We start from the raw sequence: 25,390 nt of genomic DNA, 5'->3' as shown, positions 1-25,390 counted from the left end.
ACACAAGTTAGAGGTCTTGATTAGTGAATCAAACTCCAACAACTTTCCATGCCAAAAAGAAGATGGGAAATGATCTTGTATTGATTTAGGTCCTTTGCATGATTTAGGAAGCAATCTATCCTTAATGCAAAGCCATTCACTTGATCCATGATCAAGATGAATTAGATTTGAATCAAGGAAGATTAAACCTCCATGTATCAATGCTAACCACCAATCTTTAACTCATTGATCAAAAAGAAAAGAAGAAGAAGAAGAAGAAGAAGAAGAATTAAAGTGCATTAATGGAAATGGTATGTATTAATCAACAAGTGTTGGCCAATGATAGATAAGATCAAGGTCAAACAATAGAAAACAGAAGCAAAATGAAGACTAGAAGTCAAGAAACAAATGAAGTATTTTTGAAATTTTTAATATTTAAAATAAAACTTGAATTAAAATAATAAAGAAAGGTCAAACTTCAAATTCACTTCAAATCAACTTTAAAAAGTCCAAGTGAATTATCCCAAGTTCAACAAGGTCAAACAAAGTTTGACAAAAAATTCTAGCATTTTTAAAAGTCAGAAACTATTTTAAATCAATTAAAAATGCCTAAAAACAACCTAATTGAACTAAAATCTCAAATAAATCTCAAATAAATTAATAAATTGATGAGAATATTTTTCATAGATCCATCATCATTCAAAGAGGTTGAGAAAATATTTTTGTATTTTTTGAATATCAAAAACTATTTAAAATGAATTAAAAATAACCAGAAAAGAGAAAATTCATAAAAAATATCAAATTATAAAATAAAAAATATTAAAAATCATTTTTAGAAACTAGAGATTAAAAGAGAAATAATGCAATTGGTCTCACATTTTTTAGACCAATAATGAATGAGATATGATTTTTTGAAATGAAATGGAATAAAAGAAATAAAATAGAAATTAAAATCAAAAATAAAAAAAACAGGAAAATCCACACGCGTTGGATCCAAGCTCATTAATTGAGATGGCGCATTAGACGGCTGTGGCATGCGCGCGTATCATGGACCTAAGTCAACTGAGAAACATAAACATTTAAAAAAGTCATAAGATCCAAGAGCCCTGATTCAATCTGGGAATCATCATCAACGGCCTGGATCAAAACTGGCAAACGGACGGTGGTGTACACCACCGTCTTCTCCGGTGAGACCAGAGATTCCGGCGAGAGTTGCAGAAAATAAACCTTCACCAAATGAGGCGATCTATACATCAATGGAAAGCTGGGGTGATGTACATCACCCCTGTACAGTCTATTTTCACTCTAGACTTCCATTGAGAGAGAAATCATAGGTTAAAAAATATGGTGTTCAACTTAAACTTGATGGATTTGCATAATTCAAAACACAATTAAGTTGCCTCTGATGAGAGGACTTCAGCCAACCCAATAAATGCAAGAAACAAGCTATGAATAAAGAGTTTCGAAGAAAATAAGTTATGATATCCACCTTTGAAATGTGGATCTTGAGAGCACAATTCTCCTTTGTTAATGCTTGCTGTGTAGTATAGTGATGAAGATGAGCAAGGTTTAGGAACTATAGATCTAGAAATCAACCAGTGTAGCTGAAATTTAGATTTGAAATTTTTTGAAGAAAAAGAGAAAGTTCCTTTAAGTATGGCTATGGAGGGATTCGTGCAGCATAACAAGTGCCTTCAGGTTGAGAAATTATGAAGCCAAGGCCTTGTATTTATAGATGAAGGGAGCTGCAAGCATGAACAAAGTGTGTGCATGAAGGAAGAGGGCCTCCATGCATCGGCCTGTACAGGCGCATGGAGGGCCCAATTCTGATTGGAATGGCAAGCTAAACATCACCAAATATGTTTTGGACGTGCAAATGAGGTGTATTTGGATCATGCATGGCAATTGAATCAAGTTTCCAAAAATGCACTAAAACGTTCCCCTCTTTGAAAATGATACTTCCAAGAATAAAACATAGCCTTATGTGTAATGGTTGGAAAGCTTATTTCATAAGGAACAAATGTCATGTAGATCAAAACTCCAATTGGGCCTTGGAAATTAATGAAAATTGAACTTGAATTGTAGGATGCAAAACATGCATATGTGGAATTTTCAAAATTGGCCAAAGTTCAAGCCCTTCTTTCTCAGTGATGCAAGCTCCAAATGATAACATCTTCATCATGAAAGTCGTAGATCTTTTTAAGGAAATCAATTTAGACTTAAATTTTGCATCATTTGGATTTTTGATGAAGAAGTTATGGGCACTTGAAGTTGGACTTTTTCACATTTCAATGGGCATAGGATCTCCTAGAAGCTTTAGACCTTATGACTACTCAAGCTACAAACAAGAGATGTTAGTGACATATTTTTGTGCTTTTGGTTTAGTAAATGAAATGTGAAAAGCAATAATATACAATTCAAGCATGCTTGGTGATCTCAAACCAAACTCTCAAGAGATCCTACCTAAAGGCCAAGGAGCCAAGATGCTTATGATCCTTGAGGCAATGTAAATGCAATGTTATGATTCCATGAGGGATCTTAGGTTCAAAATTGGGGTTTTACAGCAGTAAGGTGAGAGATAAACCTGGCGATGTAATTCTGCCTTCCCAAGAATCCACGAACTTCCTTCTCAGTCCTTGGTGCAGGCATGTTCTGAATGGCTCGGTTGTTAGGATCCACTTCAATTCCCTTTTGGCTTACAATAAAGCCTAAAAGTTTCCCAGATCGAACCCCAAATGTGCATTTGTTAGAGTTAAGTCTCAACCTAAACTTCCTTAACCGAGAAAATAGTTTCTCCAGGTTAGTGATATGCTCTTCTTCTGTCTAGGATTAGGAAATCATATCATCGACATACACCTTAATCTCTTTATGAATCATGTCATGAAAGAGAGTCACCATAGCACGTTGATATATTGCCCCAACATTCTTTAAACCAAATGGCATCACTTTGTAACAAAAGGTGCCCGAATGGGTAATGAACGTGGTCTTCTCCATGTCCTCGGGATCCATTTTAATTTGGTTGTATTTAGAGAAGCCATCCATAAAGGAAAATATGGAGAACTGAGTTGTATTCTCGGTAGTCGACGCACATGCGGACTTTCCCATCTTTCTTCGGTACCGGTACAATGTTGGCAACCCATTATGGGTACATAGCGACTTCCAGGAAACCAGCGTCAAACTTTTTTCTCACCTCTTCTCTAATCTTGAGAGCCATATCTGGCCGAGTTCTTCTTAGATTTTGTTTGACGACAAAGCATTCTTATTTAAGGGGAAGCTCGTGGGTCATGATGTCAGTGTCTAACCCGGGCATACCTTGATATGACCAAGCAAACACATTTGTGTATTCGTGGAAGAGCTCTATCAATCTTGTCTTCAATGAATCTTGAAGCGCAACGCCTATCCTTACTTCTCTCTTATCTTCTTCTGTTCCCAGGTTGATAACCTCGACGTCCTCCTAGTGTCGTTGAATAACCTTCTCTTCTTGTCTGAGTATTCTGGCCAACTCTTCAGGGAGTTCATAATCTTCCCCCACTTCATCCTCAGCTTGGTAAATTGGACAGTCAAAATCATGCCAGACCTTAGAAGGGTTGTTATCAATGGTCTCGGTGGTGTCTCTCCATGTTATGATTTATGCAGTTTATTTAGAAAGTGCGTGCATAAGAATTAATGCCATCTTAGTGTAATACAAAAGTGAAAGGAAAGGAACAAAAATTGGAATGCAAATCGCCATTTTATTAATGATATTCAGAAACTCTTGAAAAGATGAAGGAGGCCCTACAACACGCCACTGTGCCTTGGGAAGAGCACAAGGTTTTGTTTAAAATAATAAAATTACTTTTGGAAAAATTGGGGGATTTCCACGGCCTTCCAGTTCTTCAGTTCTTCATTGGGCGCGGCTTGTCGTATCCAGCTAGACACCCCCTCTTTGTGAACTTCATCATTGATCATTACCACCTGGTTGCCAAAAATGTGGCCGGTACTAGTAAACATTTCTTCTACAGAAGGAATCTGCTCTTGGCCATGTTAGTGATCGACTTCATTCGATGACGGGTCATACCCTAAACCAAACTTGTCCAGCTTCTCTCGCACTTCTACCACCTTGCCCCAGTCTTGAGCATTTTCACTCTCCATAACAGCTTTAGCTCCTTGCCACGAGGCCATTGATGGTCCTGATTTTGGTGTCTCCAACGCCTGTTGAACGACCATTATATTTACCACTTCCAAGGATTGGAATGGTGTCTCGGTGATCTCGCCATCCACCTCGATATACCGGAAAGACGTTAAGTGGCTAACCAGGATATCCTCCTCTCCTCCAATCACAATCATCTTGTCATTCATGATGAATTTTAGCTTTCGATGTAGAGTGGAAGTGACGGCGCCTGCAGAGTGAATCCATGGTCTCCTAAGTAGGCAGCTATATCAGGGATGTATGTCTATGACCTGGAATGTGATAGTGAAGATAGTCGGGCCTATTTTAATCGGTAGGTCAATCTCCCCTATCACTGCTCGCCTTGAGCCATCAAACGCCTTTACGATTAGAGTGTTGGGCTTCATATTCATCCCTTCCATTGATAGCTTTACCAAAGTGGTTTTTGGCATGACATTCAGCGAGGAAGCAGTGTCTACTAATACCCTTGATAGTATAGTGTTTATGCATCTCAAAGAGATGTGCATGGCTTTGCTAGGGTTCTTTCCCTCGATTGGCAGTTCATCATCATTAAAACCCAAAAAATTTCCAGTGGTTACACAAGCTATCACATTGTCAAACTGTTCCACCGTTATGTCTTTTGTGATTTGTCCAGCGCTTAACACTTTCATCAACGAGTTTCTATATGCTTCTGAGCTGAGCAACAAAGATAACATGGGGATCTTTGAAGGGGTTTGATTCAATTGGTCCACCACTTTGTAATCACTATTTTTGATTATCCTTAAAAATTCCTCTACCTCTTCACGAGTGACTGCAGCTTTAGGAGACAGATCCAATTCTTGCATTTCTTGATTAGGGACGGGGATTTGGATAGGAGTAGTAATTTCTTTCCCTTTGGCTTTTGTAGAAGCATCAACATCCCTTGGCGCGAACACTCGGCCACTATGCGTCATTCCAGTTGGTCCGACAATTGAGGTGACGTTTGGTTCATTGATTACCACGGGTGGTCTTCCTTCCCTTGCTTAAAAGCTTTGGGTTATTATATCTACGGTACCGCCTTCTCGTCTTCATATGCAAATGATGCTGGGAATTCTATCACCAATGGGCTTATAGGTATTTCCACCTTAACCTCATCATAAGGGATGTCCACCACTTATATTTCTTCCTCATTCCTGCTTTTGACCTGGCGCTCGATCTGCTCCTTGCCTTGGTCCAACATTTGTTGTATAAAATTCTTCAACCTTTTATCATTTTCTTCATCAACTAGTTCCAACGGGATTATACCACTCTTTAGCAGTTGTGTTCCTATCATGGCGAAAGGAGTTTGAATTTCTTCTACTTTAAGAATCATTTTACCTTGATCACTCTCCTCAATGGCACTGACGAAAGCACCTCCATGTGTTGGCATGGGATTGGTGTTCATGTTCGGGCGTCTCGGAGTGAAGGTGACAACCTTTGCTTCAATCAAGTCTTGTACCCGATTTTGAAATGCAAAACAATTCTCTAAGGTATGGCCGGGCGCTCCCATGTCAACCTCATAATGGGGGTTAGCATCATATCCGGGTGGATATGGAAAAACAATCGATTTTAGTTCCCTCAACGTCAAAAGTCCCTCCTTTTGCAAGTACGAGAATATTTGGCTCTAAGGCACCGGTACAGGGTCAAGTTGCTTTCTCGGGGGTCTTGGCTTCAAAAGTCCCTCCTTTTGTTGTTGACGATGTTGTTGATGTTGTTGTTGATATACTTGTTGTTGCTGTATTGGTTGTTGATAGGGTATGGGTACCACGACGACGACTTGGCCATATGAAGCTTGTTGCTTCCCCTTGTTGCCTCTGGATATAGCTTTCATATCAACTTCTCTTTTCTTCTGGAAGCCTCCAGAATACTTTTTCGGTGCGCTGGGGGCTACCACGGCTCCTTGAATCTTTCCATCTCTTATCCCTTTTTCTATGCGATCTCTGATTGTTACCAAATGCGCAAAGTCGGACACTGCACTACTCACCAATCTAACAAAGAAAGGGTCCTTCAGTGTGTCCATAAATATTCCAGTCATTTCTTTTTCATACATTGGTGGCTCTACCTGAGCACCCAACACTCTCCATTGTTGGGCGTACTCTTTAAATGACTCATTTTCCTTCATGGCCATCCCTTGTAGCTGCTTTCGGTCGGGCGCCATATCTAAGTTATATTTGTATTGACAGAGAAATGCGTCAGCCAAATCTTCCAAGCTTTGAATCCGCCCTTGCTCTAAGCTCATGTACCATCTTAGAGACGCTCCACTTAAACTGTCTTGGAAAGAGTGCATAAGCAGCTTGTCGTTTTCGGTGTGGGCAACCATTTTCCTGAAGTACATTACCAGGTGACTTCTTGGACAAGTCTGGCCTTTGTATTTCTCGACATCAGGAGTTTTAAATTTAGCCAGGATGACCAAATTTGACACCAGACGCATGTTCATGGCAGCGGCACCGAAGATATTAATCCCCTCTATAGATTTGATCTTTTTTTCTAAGGCGCGAAGCCTATCCGCAGCAGTATCTAGAAGTATCTTAGGCTTTGGTTGATCAGGCACATAGAAAGCGTCGTACGGGTCATCCCCCATTTCAGATCCATAATGAGCAGACGCATCAGAAGGCTCTACACGATCTCCATCCCCTTTGTTTCCTACCGGTATATGAACCAGACTCTTCTTGGCGTGGATGAAAGTTTCATCTTGTTGGACCAATCCTGATGTGCTATCGTTCTTCCTTGCCCCAATTTCTGCATCCACGACCCTCTCTGTTTGGGTGATTGTTAGCATTGCCTGTAGCAGTTGATCCATCTTTCCTTGGATCGCAGTGATGTCTGTCCTCATGGTAGCCTGATTAACTTTAACTTGCTCCAACGTCATCTTGTAGTTGCTTCGCGTCTCGTATTGGTGTTGATTAGTCAGCGTTGCTGGATAGAGGGTAAAAAGGTTGGGTAAGTTTTCTTGGAGTTTCTTTTCTTTTATGAAGCATGATGCATAGTGAGAATGCGAATGTTACGCGTATTTTATTTTCAGGGAATCGTTCGAGTTTCATTAGTTGTTAGAAATTCGGAGAAGGAAGGAATACTAAAATAGCAATAACGAAGTAAGTTAAACACCATCCATTCGAGTACATAACGTAGGGATCCAAAAGGCCCTAGTCCAAAATACATTGTCAAAGGAACAAAATATAAGACATAGGAAAATTAAACTGTAGGTTTTATGGCTTGGAGTTCTTCTAGTCCTTCCTTAAATCTCTTCAGAAACCCTCTACAGAGCAAAGTGAAACTGATTATGGCTGGATGAGTGCTATCTTCCTTCAATTCTTCAACCGCGTCTCTTAACTTCCATGGTAATTCTTTAGCCGCACAATTACATAATCCCACCAGCCCATCCAGCTTTGCACGGAACTTATCCCTATCTCCTTGCAAGAAGTCTATGGTCTTCTTAAACGATTCCTAATCTTCAATCACATACTCTCTTTCCTTCAACCATATGGAGTTGTCTTGGTGTAATGACTCTAGCTGACAGACTCTTTTACATCCCTTACTTCTCGACACTTCTCCTCCCATGTTATGGGTGAAACTCTCGAGGCTTCGGTGGCTATATTTTTGAGTCGGCGTTCTTGATCCACTTCAGCCTTTACATGACGAACAGAAATGGTGAGTTCTTTTATCTGAGCCCCAAGTGTATCTCTTATCGTCTTAATTTCCTTCGTGGCCAAATGCCACCAATGCTCATTGTCTTGACATTCTTTCTGGGATTGTTGCAATTGGCCCTTAAGGGTATCTAGACAAAGGTCAGCTTGTTCTAGTCCCACTTTGACGTTTTTCCCCTTATGCTCTTCTTTGTTAAACTTTTCCACATGTGCTTGAATCTATACATCCTTTCTCTCAAGTACCCATTTCATGGTGTTTTTCTCATTGATGACTTGTTGGAGTTTTAACTTCAACTGTTCATTTTCTCTTTCTAACTTTGCCATGGTGGTCTTGAGTTCATCAACCTCTTCAACAGGGATATGGGTGAGCTTAGGCTCAGGAAGAGGTATAGATATCTGAGTGACGAATGGAATTTTGATAATCTCCACCCTTTCCTTTACCCAATGAAAATATGGTTCTTTTGTAATTCCATTAGCTCTTCCCAAATCAGCTCTCCCTTTTCGATTGACATTCTTCCAAGCCTCTCTGATTCGTTGGAATAAGCTAGGATTCTCAACCCTAAAGTTGAGCAATAAGAAAGCTTCCAAAGACCTTGCATCTGGAGGGCCTTCCATTGGGTACCCAAGTTGTCTTAGTGATAGAACCGGGTTAGAATTTACACATCCTTGAGTTCCAATAAATGGTAGATTAGGGAAATCTCCATAGCTGAATATGATGTCCATGTTGATATATTCTTTGGAATACCAAGAAAGATCTTCAGATCTGAGCGACCCCGGCCTCTGAGGCCAACTAGCATCTGTTTGTTCTACCTAGACACCTGTCTTCGGAAGATGTTCTAAAAACCACTGATATAATAAAGGAGCACAACAAGCAATCATTCCTTTCTTCTTGGTGTACCTATGGCTCATGTAATAGTAAACATCACCTAACAAGGTGGGTACTGGGTTTCCGGTGAGGAAGACGCAAATAACAGCCATGTCTATGAAACCATCCATATTTGGGAACAGGATGATCCCATAGATGGCCAATGCAATAACAGAGTAACAAGCATACCAACTTTTTGCTTTTAGTAGGGTATGAGCTCTTTCCAAGAGAAAGCTTAGTGAAAACCCTTTGGTATTCCCTTTGACCTCTAAGTTAGCCTTTGCATCCCTTTCATCCATGTGAAGCGCTCTAGCAATGATCTCAAGTGGAAAAGATTCATCCACCCCTTCAAACAGTGGCTTGTTCTTCATAGGAATCCTAACAAGACGCTCGAATTCTTCCAACGTTGGTGCTAGCTGGAAATCTTGGAATGTGAAACACCTTAAAGGTAGGTCATAGAATTGGGCCAGAGTTACTAAAGTTGTATGGTCCACTCGTTGGTTGAGGATGTTGAGCAGATTGCCATAGTTCTTCCCAAAATTGATTATGTATATCGGGTGCATTTGGGACACCAAGTCACACAAGCTTCTTAGATCGGGATCCTTAAACTTGAAAGAGTAAATGTTTCTTTTGCTTGATTCCATGCTTCTTGAATTCTTGCAACTTATGATACTAAGATTCCTTGGAAATAAAATAATATGAATGTCATGTTATGAATAATGTTATGCATGCCACAAGTAAGTAAACATACAGGCCGTGAGAGTGGGTATCCTTGATTACTAACAAAAACCCTTTTGGAAGATTCTAAAGTTAATAGGTTCCCAAAGTCATCAATCTCTACTTAGGAAGGTTATTGTCATGACGAAAACTCATCCGCCAATAACGTCCCTAAAAAGAGTCTCGTCTAGGTGAGGCCTTCGTACGGTCTCAAAGAGGAAAACTCCTAGTGGGTCCATACTACGCAACTCTCGAGTCCAAGGTTCTAATAAGGTTCTCAGAGTCATAGGTCGAGGTTGGGAATATTACTGTAAGGTAGTAATACGCCCTAGGGATCTCATCTGATTGGGGCTTTCGCATTAACCCAACAAGTGTGAAACTTTTTAGGTGAATACTACATAACCGCCAGATATAGTGGGTTAAAAGGTCCCTAGAGTCATTGATCCATCTTGAGAATGCTATCGTTGTGACGAAAACTCGTCGGGCAACAATATTTTAAGTGAATCTCCTCTAGGCGGGGTCTTCGTATCTTTCCAACAAGGAAGACTCCTTGTGGGCGTCCACTATGCAACCACCAACTTAAACTTATGGTTTTTCTCAGACTCGGGTAGAGAGCCTATCTCATAAAGCACCACTAACAGATAGCCCCAAATAAGACATAGCCAATAAATCATAAAACAATAATTACAACAGAATAATAATAACAGAATAAAAATAACAAACAAACAAACAAGATTAACACACAATACAGAAACTGAACTAAGTTAGGCTTCACTCTCTTTTGCTTGGAGCTAGTCCCCAGCAGAGTCGCCATCTGTCGCATCTCGAAAAATACGATTCCTCGCGATGGTCGCGGAAAAAATTAGTTCGAACAGAGTCGCCACCAAACTTTATTTTTCCCAATGAAGGAATAGGAAAATATCGATAAAACCTTTCAAAAATAGAATAATGGTCATCGCAGCCATATTCGGGTTCGGGAGTCGATTACGCAAGGGGAAGGTATTAGCACCCCTCACGTCCGTTGTACTCTACGAGAACCTTTTAGTTTAATTTGAGATTTGAATGTTAAAGAATGTTGTTTTTTTTCTTCGAGTGATAAAAAAATATTGAAAAGAGATGGGTGGAAACCTCAGAAGGGGGGAAGGGAGGTTTTTTATTAGTGTGCTCGCCAAGATCTCGCAATCTTGTGCCTACGTATCCTTATAGTACAACAAGGAAATCAGAGCATTCGTAGTTCGGGGAACTACGATTGGTTGGTGTCTTTTAGTGAACATATGTTTAGATCGTGTTCTAAAGGCTAAACGCCGGTTTGTCTACTCTCGGCGGAGGCTTAAGCACTAGTTTGTTATGCACGTTATAAGGGATTTAAACGATGTTCTTTCTGAAAAGAGTTTAGTCACACGAGGGTGACAAGTTGGATTAATATGTTTGACGTTTTGTTTGATTGATTTCGATCGCACGAGGCGAGGAAAGACAAATTTGATGTGTTAAGATATTTTTGGTTGGATGACGATTACTCGGATAGCCGAGTAAGACAACTCGTATCCTAATAGTCGGGAAAGGGAATAGAAGACTCTAGACCACTTTCTTGTTCATCCTTAACTATGAAAAGGATTTAATAATAGTTCAGGTATTTTAAGTGGATGACGATTACTCGGACAGTCGAGTAAGACGACTCTTATCCTAATAGTCAGGAAAGGGAATAGAAGACTCTAGCCAACTTTCTTTTTCATCTAAGTGATTATGAAAATAGGTTTATGTATGATGGATGTTTTTAGAATAAACAACAAGTACTCGAATGGCTGAGTAAAACAACTCATATACAAGGATTTGAGGAGAGGAATCGAAGGCTTAAGACCATCTCCCTTTTTGTATAGTTTATTGTGAAAAATGATTTGATTAGGTTATAAGTTTGGGAAAATGACAATTGTTCGACTGACCGAGTAAGAGAACTCGTATTCCAACAATTGGGGAGAGGAGTTGAAAACTCAAAACCATCTCCCTTTTCATTTCGCTTATTATGAGAGTGTTTTGATTTAATCGGGTTGAGAAGTTTGTAAAGAAATGACGAGTGTCTAACTGACCGAGTAAGAAAACTCATATTCAAGCAATCGAGGGGAGGAGTTAAAGGCTTAAAACCATCCCCTTTTTCAATTCATTTATTGTAAGAATATTTTGATTTAATTGTGTTTAGGTGATTTAGCAATGATGATTATTTGACTAACTGAGTAAGAGAACTCGTATTCAAATAATCGAGAGGAGGAATTGAAAACTCAAAACCATCCCCCTTTTCATTTCCAAACGAAATGGTATTTAATTGTGATTAGGTATTTTAATTTAATTTAAATAAAAAATACTCGATGTTGGATCGAGGTTTTAAATTTGTTTTTACGAATGAAGTGGATTTTATTTAGTGAATCGGTCATATAATCGATCAATTAACAATCAACTAGGTCTCATTGTAAGAAATCCCAAGAGTAAGCTATGTGAGGTTGACGGCGATGCTAAACACAATCGACTTACAAAGGGTATTCGGGAAATGGACTCGACATTGAGTCTAGAGGTAAGTGGCTTACTGAGATTATAATGCTTGGATTAATTATCAACCGTACATCCTTGAAAAACATAATTTTTAAATAATTGATGCGAATAAATTAATCAAGCAAATGCAATATAAGTAAATCCTATGAACAAATGACCACTAGGATAAGTTAAATAACAACAATTAAAAAAAATGAAAATTATTAATTACACAAAACAATTAAAATAAACCTTAATTACTTGGTCAAATATTAATTAATTAATTATATCACCCAAAATGTCTACCTAAATAGAATAAAAAAATAAGTCATATACAATAATAAAAAAACAAAGCAGTTTTTTGACAGGAAATGGACTTTCTATAGGCCTAATCAAAGTTTATAACAAAAGGTGCCTCCCATTCGAAGATGGGGTGTGGAGACCAAAGGAATGGACTGGGCCCGGACTGGAGGCCCACATCCTGAAATAATTCTATACACGTCCAAAAATGGGAAGGAGAAAATCAACTGACCTAAGGTCCTCAAACGTGACCGCCCGATCCTAGGACCTAATCTGGTCAAAACCCAACCTAACGACCATGATACACTGGAATATCAGAATATTGTGGGCCTCCGCGCACGCTACCAAGAGGCCAAGTCACAGACCCGGTGACAAGTGCCCCATTGGTGAGGACACTTGTCACCGCCGCATCGGGCCAACAAGAAATACATAACTCCCTGTAGAAGGCCTCACGTCTCATTTCTAAAAACGAAACTTCTCTCTAAAACCTCTCTCTAACTCTCAAAGCAAATATGCGCTCTGCAACTCCTTCACCCTTCCCCGGCGAACCTACCGGAGAAGATGGCGATTGCCGACCAATGACGACGGCACCACCTTCTTCTCCGAGGAACCCTCTGATCGCGACTTTATAAGTCTATTGGGGTACTAACTGCAAGTGCACAATCTTATCGCGTAGTTTTAAAAGATATCGATCCCACAGGGACTTATGAATCGATATACCGTTTTCTAAGGTTACTTCGTAAAGCTAAGGCGGATGATACTTTGATGATTTGGGGGAGAAGTAAAACTAAAATTGGATCTAATTTAAATATCAATTAAGCGGATATCGGTATGTAGTTCGTCGTAATTAGGGAATCAAATCTTCGTTGGTTTCTTGGTTTTAAAATAAATCTTTTCAGTAGACACTATTGATTAAAAGTCTTATCTCAAACTCTCGCTATGTTGAATAGACTATGACTTTATATTAACGTAGCTGTCACTTATTAGTTAAGTCCAAAATCACTTTTTGAAAACAACAGAATCTATAGAAACTCTTTTCATTAAAATAATAACCGTTTAAACACCCTCGTCTCAAACTCTCGCTCTATTGACTTAGATTATATAATTAAACTTAAATGCTTAACTTTCGTCCTCACATTTAACCTTTAAAAATACTTTTTGAAAAAGATTAGAATTTAATTAACTCTAAAAATTGCTTTCGCCCTGATTTAGAATTAATGTCCAATTTACACTGTCCAGTTAAAAACTCAAACCGTCGTTCTATTGATTTTAACTTCTTTATGTCTTTTACTCTCGTACAAAAACCTTGGTATTAACTCTGTAAATTGAGACCATAAAAAGAGTGACTTTATTTTTAAATACAATTATACCAACTTAGTTTTGATTCCTTCATTCTGCTTACTTTACATACCGATATCTAAATTATTTAGCCGGACATGCTAAACAGGTCTAAACAATTATCATGCTTAAATAAAACCATATCAGGCAAACAATATAAATAAACAGCAATGCAGAGCATATATAAATTAAAACAATAAATTAAAGAACCTGAATAATTAATAGGAATCTTGAACACTCCACCACATACCGGTTGGATTTGTTCTTGCGCTCTTCAATCGGACAGGAAAATAAAAGCAAAGAGATAAAAAATACTATGATCTAACGTAAGGTTATATCCATTAAAAGATACACAATAGCTTCCGGCGTAGAAACTATTGTGTGAAAAATTAATTAAGTGCTCTGAAAATTGACTGGAAAAGAAAAGGAAATAAAAAATTGCTAATAATAGAAAGCTGTAGAAAATTAGTGTTGTAAATGGTTGCACGGTGGAAAGGGAAGCGAGAGCTTCAGGGTTGGATCTTTGGTTCTATTTATATTAGTCCCCTTTGTAACTGTTTTCCCAAAATGCCTTTAGTAAGTAAGCTTCACGTTTCAACGAGTCAAGCGGAAGAATAGCTTCAACGTGCCTCTGTTACGGTCAAAAAGCCAAAAATATAGGAGTGGGGTGTGACGTTTGTCACACCATGTGTTACGCCCGTAACACAAAGTAGCAGGGCGTAACGCTCGTCACACCTTGTGTGGCGGTCGTCACAGCTTCAGCGCTCCTGGCTTGTAATTATGGGTTGGGCTTTAGTGGAATTTTCTTTCATCCTCTTTTTCACCCCCCTTTTCTTCTTTTTTCACTTATGCTTCAAATAAGTTACCTGAGACAAATAGAAGGGAAAATACCACGTAATATCGAATAATATGAAATAAATTGAAACAAATAATAATTTAATTTAATTAAAGCGAGTCCAAAAATGTGATATTATTTCATATTATCAAACTCCCCCATACTTAGACCTTTGCTTGTCCTCAAGCAAGATACATAGTGGAGTAACCGGTTACTTAGAAGTAACCTGAGTTTAATCTCGACATCAACAACTACCGTCACAACCTCAGATAACCCCACCTTATGCAAACCAGTTCGAGTAATGCTATTATAGCTATCCTAGTTCCTTTACTCTTATTTCACCCGTTTTCATTCTAGCGAAATCACATTAAGCCCTTTATCTTTTCGCGCACATAGTGGATTAACCGGTTAGTGATTCTGATCCCCTTTTTAGCTTGAAGTTCTGGTACATAAGTTGGATAACTTCGTTATTTAGTCCATTGCAGATTGTGGGGGATCGGACCGTAGTCCGCCCTACCAAGTTCAGCACCAGATACCTGCTGAACCAACTCATAATGGATCTTTCGTACTATGCTTTTGTGTGATCTGCAACCTTTAGATTAAATGACCTGGTAAGGATCACCTAACTTAATTAGTGCATTTCCTGATATATATATATTTTTGTTATTTTGGGAATCACTCACTTATATTCATCGGCTCTCCACGTAGTTTGCTATTAAGATGGTGCTGACTTCTTGTATAAACTACTCAGGGTTACTATAAAACTAAAAGTTCAAGGGATTGGTATAATAGGTACTTTTCTGATCTAACATGTTGAGGTTTGTTTAAAGCGTTGGTATGGTAATAATTTTGTCTTGATTTCACTCAAGTTTGATAAAATAAGCAACCTTTATATTTACTGAGTGTGTTGAATTTTTGTTATGGCTCAAGAAAATTGAGGGGAATAGATAATAAGAATTTTTCACACTAGGGACTTAACTTAAAATAAAAATATATTATAATTTTTTTTTTTTTAAACTTGAAAGGGAAATAACAATGAAAGGGAAAATAACATACTTGAAAAGGGAAGGTTGAAAGAACAAGGTTCCCCCCCCCCACACTTAAATGAAACCTGCTGAGCAACTCAGTGAACCGCTGGTCGGTTATTGCATTCCTCGCTTCCTGTTGTTGTTGCATCTGGCGCATTAGTTGTATTACTTCGTTGTTATGCACTTGCGTGGCATCAAGCTGTTGGGTTTGATGTTCAATAGCGTCCATGATGTCTTCATTAGTTGCTGGCCTTCTTCTTCGACGGCGTCGGGAGGATGTAGCATTATCGGAAGGGTTGAGCGGGATTGATTGTTGCTCAGGACCTTGATCCCCTTGCTCCATTTCTTCAAACTCGTCTGGAGGCGGGTTTGCGTGTGTAGGCTCGGTAGCTTCGGGAGCATTCAGATCGTAGATGAAGCGGTTGGGGTTGGTGACATCTGTGAGGGCAATGTTGGGTAAAACAACACTTAGGACTTCTTGGTTGTTTACCATAAGATAGTATCTTCCTCCTACCTTGTTTTTGATTAGGCGGTTGGACTGACAATAGCTTATATCCATAAATAGGGGTGGCAGAGATTGTAAATTTTGGAGTCGGTCCCCTAGATTTAAACCAAGTGCTATTGTGGTTATTAATCCTCCAATCACAAAAGGTTGACGGCCTCTAGCACATAGGGTGCGGATATGATGAAATAAGAAAGAAGCAGCGTTTTCCTTTGTATCCAATTCAAAGACGCAGTGGAGGAAGAATAATTCCTTGGCGTTGACTTTGCTGTTGTTCGGTCTTCCAAAAACTGTGTTTTGCAGGATGCGGATAAAATACCGGATGGTTGGGTTATGTATATGCGAAGCAAGTAGTACATCCCAGTTGTTGGTTTCCACACCAGATATTTTTCTAAAGAGGTCGAAGGCGTTTATGTGCCACTGGGAGTTCGGAGGGATTCTTGGGTGGACTCGGTCTCCTACAGGGAAGTGTAGCATGGCACTCAATTGGTTCTGGGATAGTGAGTATTCGGTGTTGAACATGCGGAAGGTTGCGGTGCCGGTTAAGTACTCGTCTTCACCGGTAGGAGTGTTGTAAGAATAAGAACTTAAAAATTCTAAGGTGAGAGATGGGTAGGTAGGTTGATTGTGTGTGCATAGAAAGGTTAAATCAGCAAGGCGGAGCATCCATTGTATACCTTGAAGTAATCCTAATTCTTGTAAACAATTTAAATCAGGATACCTGGTAGATACGACACCTCGCTGTTGGAAACGCTCGAACTGCTCCCTTTGATAATTATCATCTTCGGATCGGAAGATGATATTTCCGAATTGTTGGTTTCCCGCCATACTGATAAGTGGGTTGAGAGGAGAAGAAGGGATGAAAAAGGATTTTGATAGAGTGGTTTGTTGGAATGATGTAGAAAGAAAGGTATGGTGGATATTTATAGGAAAAGTTTTGGAAGTTTGAAAGGGAGTGGGTGAAAAATAAATAAATGTGGTTTAATGTGAGTAAATGGGTAAGTGAATGGGGAAGTAAAAAATGGGGTGGTGTAACGGTCGTGTCCCCAACGGTTACTAACGTTCACCTAGTCTGAAGGTGTCACGCTCGTGACAGGGGTGTTACGGGCGTCACAGACACTTGGTGTGACGACCGTGATGGCGTGTGTGACGCTCGTCACACAGTCAGCTTGCATGGGTGCTTCATAATTTGTTTTTATTATTATATTTTATTTTCGTTATTTTGTTTTGCTTATGCTTATTTTATTTTGCTATTGTAATGCTTTTAAATTGCCTTGCATGCTATTCTACTACCATAATATATGTATTTCTTTAACAGGCATAGTAATTTATTAGCATATAGTGGATATCATTACTTGTAATTATAGAAATTGCATAGATCAAAGTAAAATAAACCAATAATGCAATAGCTTCATAAAATAATCATAATGTAACATTGGAAAACAAAAGCAAACATGCGAAAGAAAAACAAATACTAATATAAAAATAATGTGAAACAAAACTAATAAATAGCCTAAACTAAAACTAAGTAACTAAGAAAAACAACTTCTAGCCACTTGCAGGATCTCTGGCCGGAGGAGCAAAGGAGTTAACACGGTTTAGCAACTCGTGGAATTGATTTGTCATACTGCTCATGTATCCTAGAAATTCTTGTCCCATATTAGCTAACTCTTCTCTGAGGGTGTCTTGTTCTGACATCAGAGCTTGAATGGTGGTGTTATAATTAGCTCCGGGCATATGATGTCTAAGATCGGGTATTGCCGACTCTTCGGTCGGGATAGGTTGAGGTGGAGGGTCAATATCATAATAACCAGATGGTGTCTAAGGGTCAGACTCAGCATAAGGAATCTGGTCGTCACAAATCTCATAGTCCTGGATGGATTCAGTAGATCTAGCAGGAGAAGGTATTCCATTCAGGTTGTAGAGCCAGTTATTGCGGTTATGAACACTAGTCCTCGGACTAGGCAAGGTGAATAGGCAAAGAACTTGGTTGTCAACTATTAGTTCGAACTCTTCAGGCCCGAGGTTTGCTATAAACATAATGTTGAAAAGGAAGGGTATACTCATAGTCGCAATGCCACCAAAAGGGCTTAGGTCAAGCATAGGTTGACGTAATCCGATAGCATTACCAATCATGGTTATCAATCCGCCTATTTGAATCGGTGCTCGTTCATCTTGGATAAGGCGGTCAAAGTTCGCCAACATAAAAGTGGCACCATTCACTGGACGGTTCTGGGAAGCACAAAATATGATGAAGAGTTTATCACGTGATACTGTAGTAATATTTGACTTCTTCCCAAAAAGGGTGTGGGCCAGGATCTTATGGAAATAACGAAAGGTCGGGTTATGTATGTTTCCAGAAAGAAACTCATGTTCCTCGGGGTCGTCATTTCCAGTCAAACTTCCCCAAAAATGTTCAAGTTCTCTATATTCAAAAAGGTCTTCTTGGCTCACTGTGAATGTATCAAAAGAGGTAGGGAAACCTAAAAGGTTAGTAAAGTCTTGAATGTTAAACTGATACTCCATGTTGAACATTCTGAACTGAATGAAACCTCTGCTTATTCCTTTTCCATGACTGGGTAGATAGATCAGGGAGCTAAGGAATTCTAGCGTTATTCTCCGGTAAGTGACGAATTGTCTTCGAATAGGAGTGGTTTCCCACCCTATTTGACTCAGCAAATACATGACACTTTCTCTTAGTCCAAGGGCAGTCATTGCCCAATCATCAGCATACAAGCTAGGTAGCATCTCTCTCACTGCTAGTTCCTCAAACATTTGTTTCTGAGCTTTCCCTCTGAATTTGATACCCATACGATCAATTTGTCCCATCAGGTTAGTGTTATCTAGAGAAAAGAAAAAACAAGAGTTTTAGTCAGGATTTGGCCAAATGCCGAAAGAAGAAAAGAAGAAAACTTTTATACATTAAAATAAAAAAAGAGTGAATACTAAATAAAATTTAAAAGAATAATCAAAGAAGAAATAAAAATAAAAATATTTATGGGTTGTCTCCCACGAAGCGCTTTGTTTAATGTCGCAAGCTCGACATAAAAACCATCAAATATAATCTATAAATTCTGGAGGCATTACGTCTAAGTGCAGGACTTGCGAATCTTCATTGTTCTCTGCATAATGATAATGTTTTAGGCGTTGCCCGTTTACGATAAATGGTTCAATGGATTTTCCTTTAATTTCCACCGCTCCACTGGGAAAGACATTGGGGACTTGGAAAGGGCCTGACCATCTAGAACGTAGTTTTCCTGGGAATAACTTAAGTCTAGAGTTGAACAAAAGGAATATATCGCCTTGTTTGAAGATTTTTCTTGATATACGTTTATCATGCCATTTTTTCGTTCTTTCTTTGTAGATTCTGGCATTTTCGTAGGCGTCTTGTCGAAGTTCCTCTAATTCGTTTATGTCAAGAATTCGCTTTTCACCAGCGGCCTTATAGTTTAAATTTAGATTTTAAATAGCCCAGTAGGCCTTATGTTCTAATTCTACCGGGAGGTGGCAAGATTTTCCATAAATAAGCTTAAATGGGGTTGTCCCTATGGGAGTTTTGTAAGCGGTTCGATATGCCCATAGAGCTTCAGATAATTTTGATGACCAGTCTTTCCTTGAGGTGGCGACTGTCTTTTCTAATATTTGTTTAATTTCTCTGTTAGACACTTCCACTTGTCCACTGGTTTGAGGATGGTAAGGTGTCGCTACTCTATGTCTTACACCATACTTAAACAGTAGTTTTTTGAGTACCTTAGATATGAAATGCGATCCACCATCACTGACTACTATTCTTGGGACACCAAATCTTGGGAAAATTATATTCTTAAAGAGTCTAGTTACTACTCGTGTGTCGTTTGTTGGAGAAGCTATAGCTTCAATCCATTTTGATACGTAGTCAACCGCTACGAGTATGTACTTGTTACCGAAAGAAGGTGGAAAAGGTCCCATGAATTCTATTCCCCACACGTCGAAAATCTCTACTTCCAAAATGCCCTTTTGTGGCATCTCGTCACGTCTAGATATGTTTCCTGTGCGTTGACATCTATCACATTTCTTGATAGCCGCATGCACATCCTTCCATATGTTTGGCCAATAAAGACCGGCTTGTAGGATTTTAGAGCAGGTCTTGGATGTACTTGCATGTCCACCATAAGGAGCGGAGTGACAGTGTTGGATTATATTTTCTATCTCTTCTTCAGGTATACACCTACGGAAAATACCATCGGGGCCTCTTTTGAAAAGTAAAGGGTCATCCCAGTAATAATGTTTTATGTCATGGAAGAATCGTTTCTTTTGTTGGTATGATAAATTAGGTGGGACTATTCCGGCAGCTAAATAATTGACGAGATCAGCGTACCATGGTGTAACAAATATAGCTAAGGTGGTCTCTACCTGTTTATCAGCTTTATTTTCTTCCAAAGTAGCTATAAGTTTATCGTACGAGAAATCATCGTTGATCGATGTTTTTTCCGGTTCCAGGTTTTCAAGTCTAGAGAGGTGATCTGCTACTACGTTTTCAGTTCCTTTCTTATCTTTGATTTCCAAATCGAATTCTTGTAGCAACAAAATCCACCTTAGGAGTCTAGGTTTAGTGTCCTTTTTTGTTAAGAGGTACTTAATGGCGGCGTGGTCAGTGTAAACGATTATTTTAGCTCCGACCAAGTAAGAACAAAATTTATCTAGTGCAAACACCACTGCTAAAAGTTCTTTCTCAGTCGTGGCGTAATTCATTTGTGCTTCGTCTAGGGTTCTACTTGCGTAATATATGACGTGAAGCTTTTTATCCTTTCGTTGTCCTAAAACAGCGCCTACGGTGTAGTCACTTGCGTCACACATAATTTCGAATGGTTCATTCCAATCCGGAGCCTGCATTATGGGCGCAGAGATCAATGCTTGTTTAAGCGTTTGAAATGCTTCTAAACATTTATTGTCGAAGATGAATTCAACATCTTTCATCAATAATCCGGTTAAAGGTTTAGTTATTTTAGAGAAATCTTTAATGAATCGTCGGTAAAAACCGGCATGTCCTAAGAAGCTTCGTACTTCTCTCACAGTTTTCGGAGGTTGAAGGTTTTCGATTACTTCTATTTTGGCTTTGTCTACTTCAATTCCTCTATTTGATATGATGTGTCCTAAAACAATTCCTTCTTGTACCATAAAGTGACATTTTTCCCAATTAAGTACTAGGTTTACTTTTATACATCGTTCTAGAACTCTTTCTAGGTTTTCAAGACATTCTTCAAAGCTTTGTCCGCATACGGAAAAATCATCCATAAATACTTCCATGATGTTTTCGAGAAAATCGGCGAATATTGCCATCATGCACCATTGGAAGGTTGCAGGAGCATTGCACAAGCCGAACGGTATTCGTCGATAAGCGAAGGTACCAAAAGGACATGTGAATGTTGTCTTTTCTTGGTCATCAGGATGAATTGGTATTTGAAAGTAGCCTGAGTACCCGTCTAGATAGAAGAAATGAGAATGTTTTGCTAATCGTTGTAACATCTGGTCAATGAATGGTAAAGGGAAATGATCTTTTCGGGTTGCTTTGTTTAGTTTCCTATAGTCAATGCACATTCTCCATCCCGATTCGATTTGTTTGGTTATAGTTTCTCCTTTTTCATTTTCAATAACTGTTATACCTCCTTTCTTTGGTACTACGTGTACAGGACTAACCCATTTGCTATCAGATATAGGATATATGATACCTGCCTCTAATAACTTTGTTACTTCCTTTTTCACTACCTCACTCAGGATCGGGTTTAGTCTCCTCTGATGTTCCCTAGAAGTTTTACAGTCTTCTTCTAGCATGATGCGGTGCATACAAATAGAAGGACTTATTCCTTTAAGATCGGTGATGTCGTATCCTAGTGCGGTTGGATATTTTCTTAAGATATGTAGGAGTTTTTCGGTTTCGAGTTTTCCTAGGTCTGCATTAACTATCACTGGTCGTTCAAGTTCTAAGTCTAGGAATTCATATCTCAGATTTTTGGGAAGTGTTTTCAGGTCGAGGTTTGGTTTCTTAAGGCATTGCGTAGGATCCGATGTCATTGCTAAACATTGGTTAAGTCTGTCTTCTACACGATAGTAAGACAATTTGTCATTTTCTAACTCTGTTTCTTTTATGCATTCATCGATGATATCCATGAAGTAACATGTGTCATCTATTGCAGGTGCTTTCAAAAATTGGGAAAGAATGAACTCAATTTTCTCTTCTCCTACTTCGAAAGTGAGTCGTCCTCGTTTTACGTCTATGATCGCACCGGCGGTTGCTAAGAATGGTCTTCCCAATATAATGGGTGTAACTTCATCTTCTCTTATGTCCATAATTATGAAATCAGTTGGAATGTAGAATTGACCTATGCGCACGGGAACGTTTTCAAGAATTCCTACAGGATATCTAATGGAACGATCTGCTAATTGCACAGACATTTTAGTTGGTCTTAATTCTCCCATTTCTAGTTTCTTGCATATGGATAAAGGCATAACACTGATACTTGCTCCTAAATCGCATAGAGCTTTGTCTATGACAAATTTTCCTATGTGACAGGGTATAGAGAAACTACCAGGATCTTTAAGTTTAGGAGGCATATTCTGGATTATAGCGCTACATTCAGCAGTGAGTGTAACGGTTTCGCTATCTTCAAGTTTCCTTTTATTAGAAAGAATTTCTTTTAAGAACTTAGCATATGAGGGCATCTGCTTAATAGCTTCTGTAAAAGGAATTGTGACGTTTAATTCTTTCAGTAAGTCAACAAATTTTTTAAATTGGCCTGCATCTTTGGTTTTAATAAGCCTTTGAGGGTAAGGGATAGGTGGTTTATAAGGTGGTGGAGGTACATAAGGTTCTTTCTTTTCTACGGTTTCCTTATTACTCTCCTCCTTTTCCTTAGGTTTATTTTCTTCCTCAGTTGACTTTTTAGAGTTTTGGTTTTTAATTCTTGGATCAGACGGTCCTTCTACCTCTGTTCCACTTCTTAATATGATTGCATGAGCGTGGCTTTTCGGGTTAGGTTGGGGCTGTCCAGGAAATGTACCAGTTGGGGCAGAAGTAGGCGCTTGTTGTTGAGCTACTTGTGATATTTGTGTTTCCAGCATTTTGTTATGGGTAGCCAGGGCATCTACTTTACTTGCTAGTTGTTTAATTTGTTCGCTAGTGTGTACATTCTGGTTTAAGAAATCTTTATTGGTTTGCTGTTGAGAAGCTATGAAGTTCTCCATCATGATTTCCAAGTTGGATTTTCTAGGAACATTATTGTTAAGTGCAGACGGGGTCGGCTTTTGATATCCAGGGGGTATAGCTGGGGCTTGATTGGGAGCTTGTCCTGGTGCGTATAAATCATTATTGCTCTTATATGAAAAATTAGGATGGTTCTTCCAATTTGAGTTATAGGTATGCGAGTAGGGATTTCCTTGAGCATAATTCACTTGCTCTGCTTGGATTCTTGTTAGGAGTTGACAATCTGCAGGAGTGTGACCTTGGATTCCACAGACTTCGCAATTTTGAGCTGCGGCAACCACGGTGGCTGGAGGTGATACATTTAAACTTTCAATTTTCTGGGCCAGAGCATCCACTTTTGCATTAACATGATCAAGGCTACTTATCTCGTACATGCCACTTTTCGTTTGAGGTTTTTCTACCATTGTTCGGTCGCTTCCCCACTGATAATGGTTTTGGGCCATGCTCTCGATAAGTTGATAAGCATCGGCATAAGGTTTATCCATAAGCGCACCACCTGCGGCGGCGTCTATTGTTAACCTTATGTTGTATAAGAGACCATTATAGAAGGTATGAATTACTAACCAGTCCTCTAAACCATGGTGTGGACAAAGTCTCATCATGTCTTTGTATCTTTCCCATGCTTCGAAAAGAGACTCGTTATCTTTCTGTTTAAATCCATTTATCTGGGCTCTCAACATAATTGTTTTGCTTGGAGGAAAATATCGGGCAAGAAAGACTTTCTTCAACTCATTCCATGTGGTGACTGAGTTGGAAGGAAGAGACTGAAGCCATCTTCTAGCTTTATCTCTTAACGAGAAGGGAAAAAGACGAAGTCGAATCGCCTCTGAAGTGACACCATTAACTTTAACAGTATCAGCGTATTGGACAAATACAGATAAATGAAGGTTTGGATCCTCGGTAGGATTTCCAGAGAATTGATTCTGTTGCACTGCCTGCAACAGCGAAGGTTTAAGTTCGAAGTTGTTTGCTTTGATTGTGGGTGGAGCAATACTCGAATGCGGCTCATCTTGCGATGGAGTGGCGTAATCTCGAAGAGCACGAGCTGGTTCTGCCATCTCGGGTATCGGTGAAGGAAGAAGATTTTTGAGGTCGGGCACTTCGATAGGAGGGAGATTGTTTGCAGCACGATATTCTCGAATTCGTCGTAAGACTCAGAGATATAGTTCAACGTCGTTGATTCGTAAGTAAAACGGCTCGCCTTGTGAGCGAGTGTGTGTCATACAAATCAACGAAAGAAAGAAATAAAAATTGCCTTAGTCTCTACAGCGTAACAGAAGGGTTACGATATCGACTAAATAAAAGTCCCCGGCAACGGCGCCAAAACTTGATCACGACTTTATAAGTCTATTGGGGTACTAACTGTAAGTGCACAGTCTTATCGCATAGTTTTAAAAGATATCGATCCCACAGGGACTTATGAATCGATATACCGTTTTCTAAGGTTACTTCGTAAAGCTAAGGCGGATGATACTTTGATGATTTGGGGGAGAAGTAAAACTAAAATTGGATCTAATTTAAATATCAATTAAGCGGATATCGGTATGTAGTTCGTCGTAATTAGGGAATCAAATCTTCGTTGGTTTCTTGGTTTTAAAATAAATCTTTTCAGTAGACACTATTGATTAAAAGTCTTATCTCAAACTCTCGCTATGTTGAATAGACTATGACTTTATATTAACGTAGCTGTCACTTATTAGTTAAGTCCAAAATCACTTTTTGAAAACAACAGAATCTATAGAAACTCTTTTCATTAAAATAATAACCGTTTAAACACCCTCGTCTCAAACTCTCGCTCTATTGACTTAGATTATATAATTAAACTTAAATGCTTAACTTTCGTCCTCACATTTAACCTTTAAAAATATTTTTTGAAAAATATTAGAATTTAATTAACTCTAAAAATTGCTTTCGCCCTGATTTAGAATTAATGTCCAATTTACACTGTCCAGTTAAAAACTCAAACCGTCGATCTATTGATTTTAACTTCTTTATGTCTTTTACTCTCGTACAAAAACCTTGGTATTAACTCTGTAAATTGAGACCATAAAAAGAGTGACTTTATTTTTAAATACAATTACACCAACTTAGTTTTGATTCCTTCATTCTGCTTACTTTACATACCGATATCTAAATTATTTAGCCGGACATGCTAAACAGGTCTAAACAATTATCATGCTTAAATAAAACCATATCAGGCAAACAATATAAATAAACAGCAATGCAGAGCATATATAAATTAAAACAATAAATTAAA

The 25,390-nt window shown here is 38.8% G+C and overlaps 1 non-coding gene across 1 annotated transcript; it reads left to right on the top strand.

Moving 5' to 3' along the window:
- The first annotated feature begins 23,706 nt into the window (after positions 1-23,706).
- Positions 23,707-23,813, top strand: LOC127077853 (small nucleolar RNA R71). Its single transcript, XR_007787621.1, has one exon. It is a non-coding gene; the product is annotated as a small nucleolar RNA R71 (small nucleolar RNA).
- Positions 23,814-25,390: the final 1,577 nt, after the last annotated feature.

This window comes from Lathyrus oleraceus, chromosome 4 (assembly GCF_024323335.1).
Source record: "Lathyrus oleraceus cultivar Zhongwan6 chromosome 4, CAAS_Psat_ZW6_1.0, whole genome shotgun sequence".
Taxonomy (NCBI): Eukaryota; Viridiplantae; Streptophyta; class Magnoliopsida; order Fabales; family Fabaceae; genus Lathyrus; species Lathyrus oleraceus.
The sequence above is the reverse complement of the archived record's forward strand: the minus strand, read 5'-3'. Positions and strand labels throughout refer to the sequence as shown.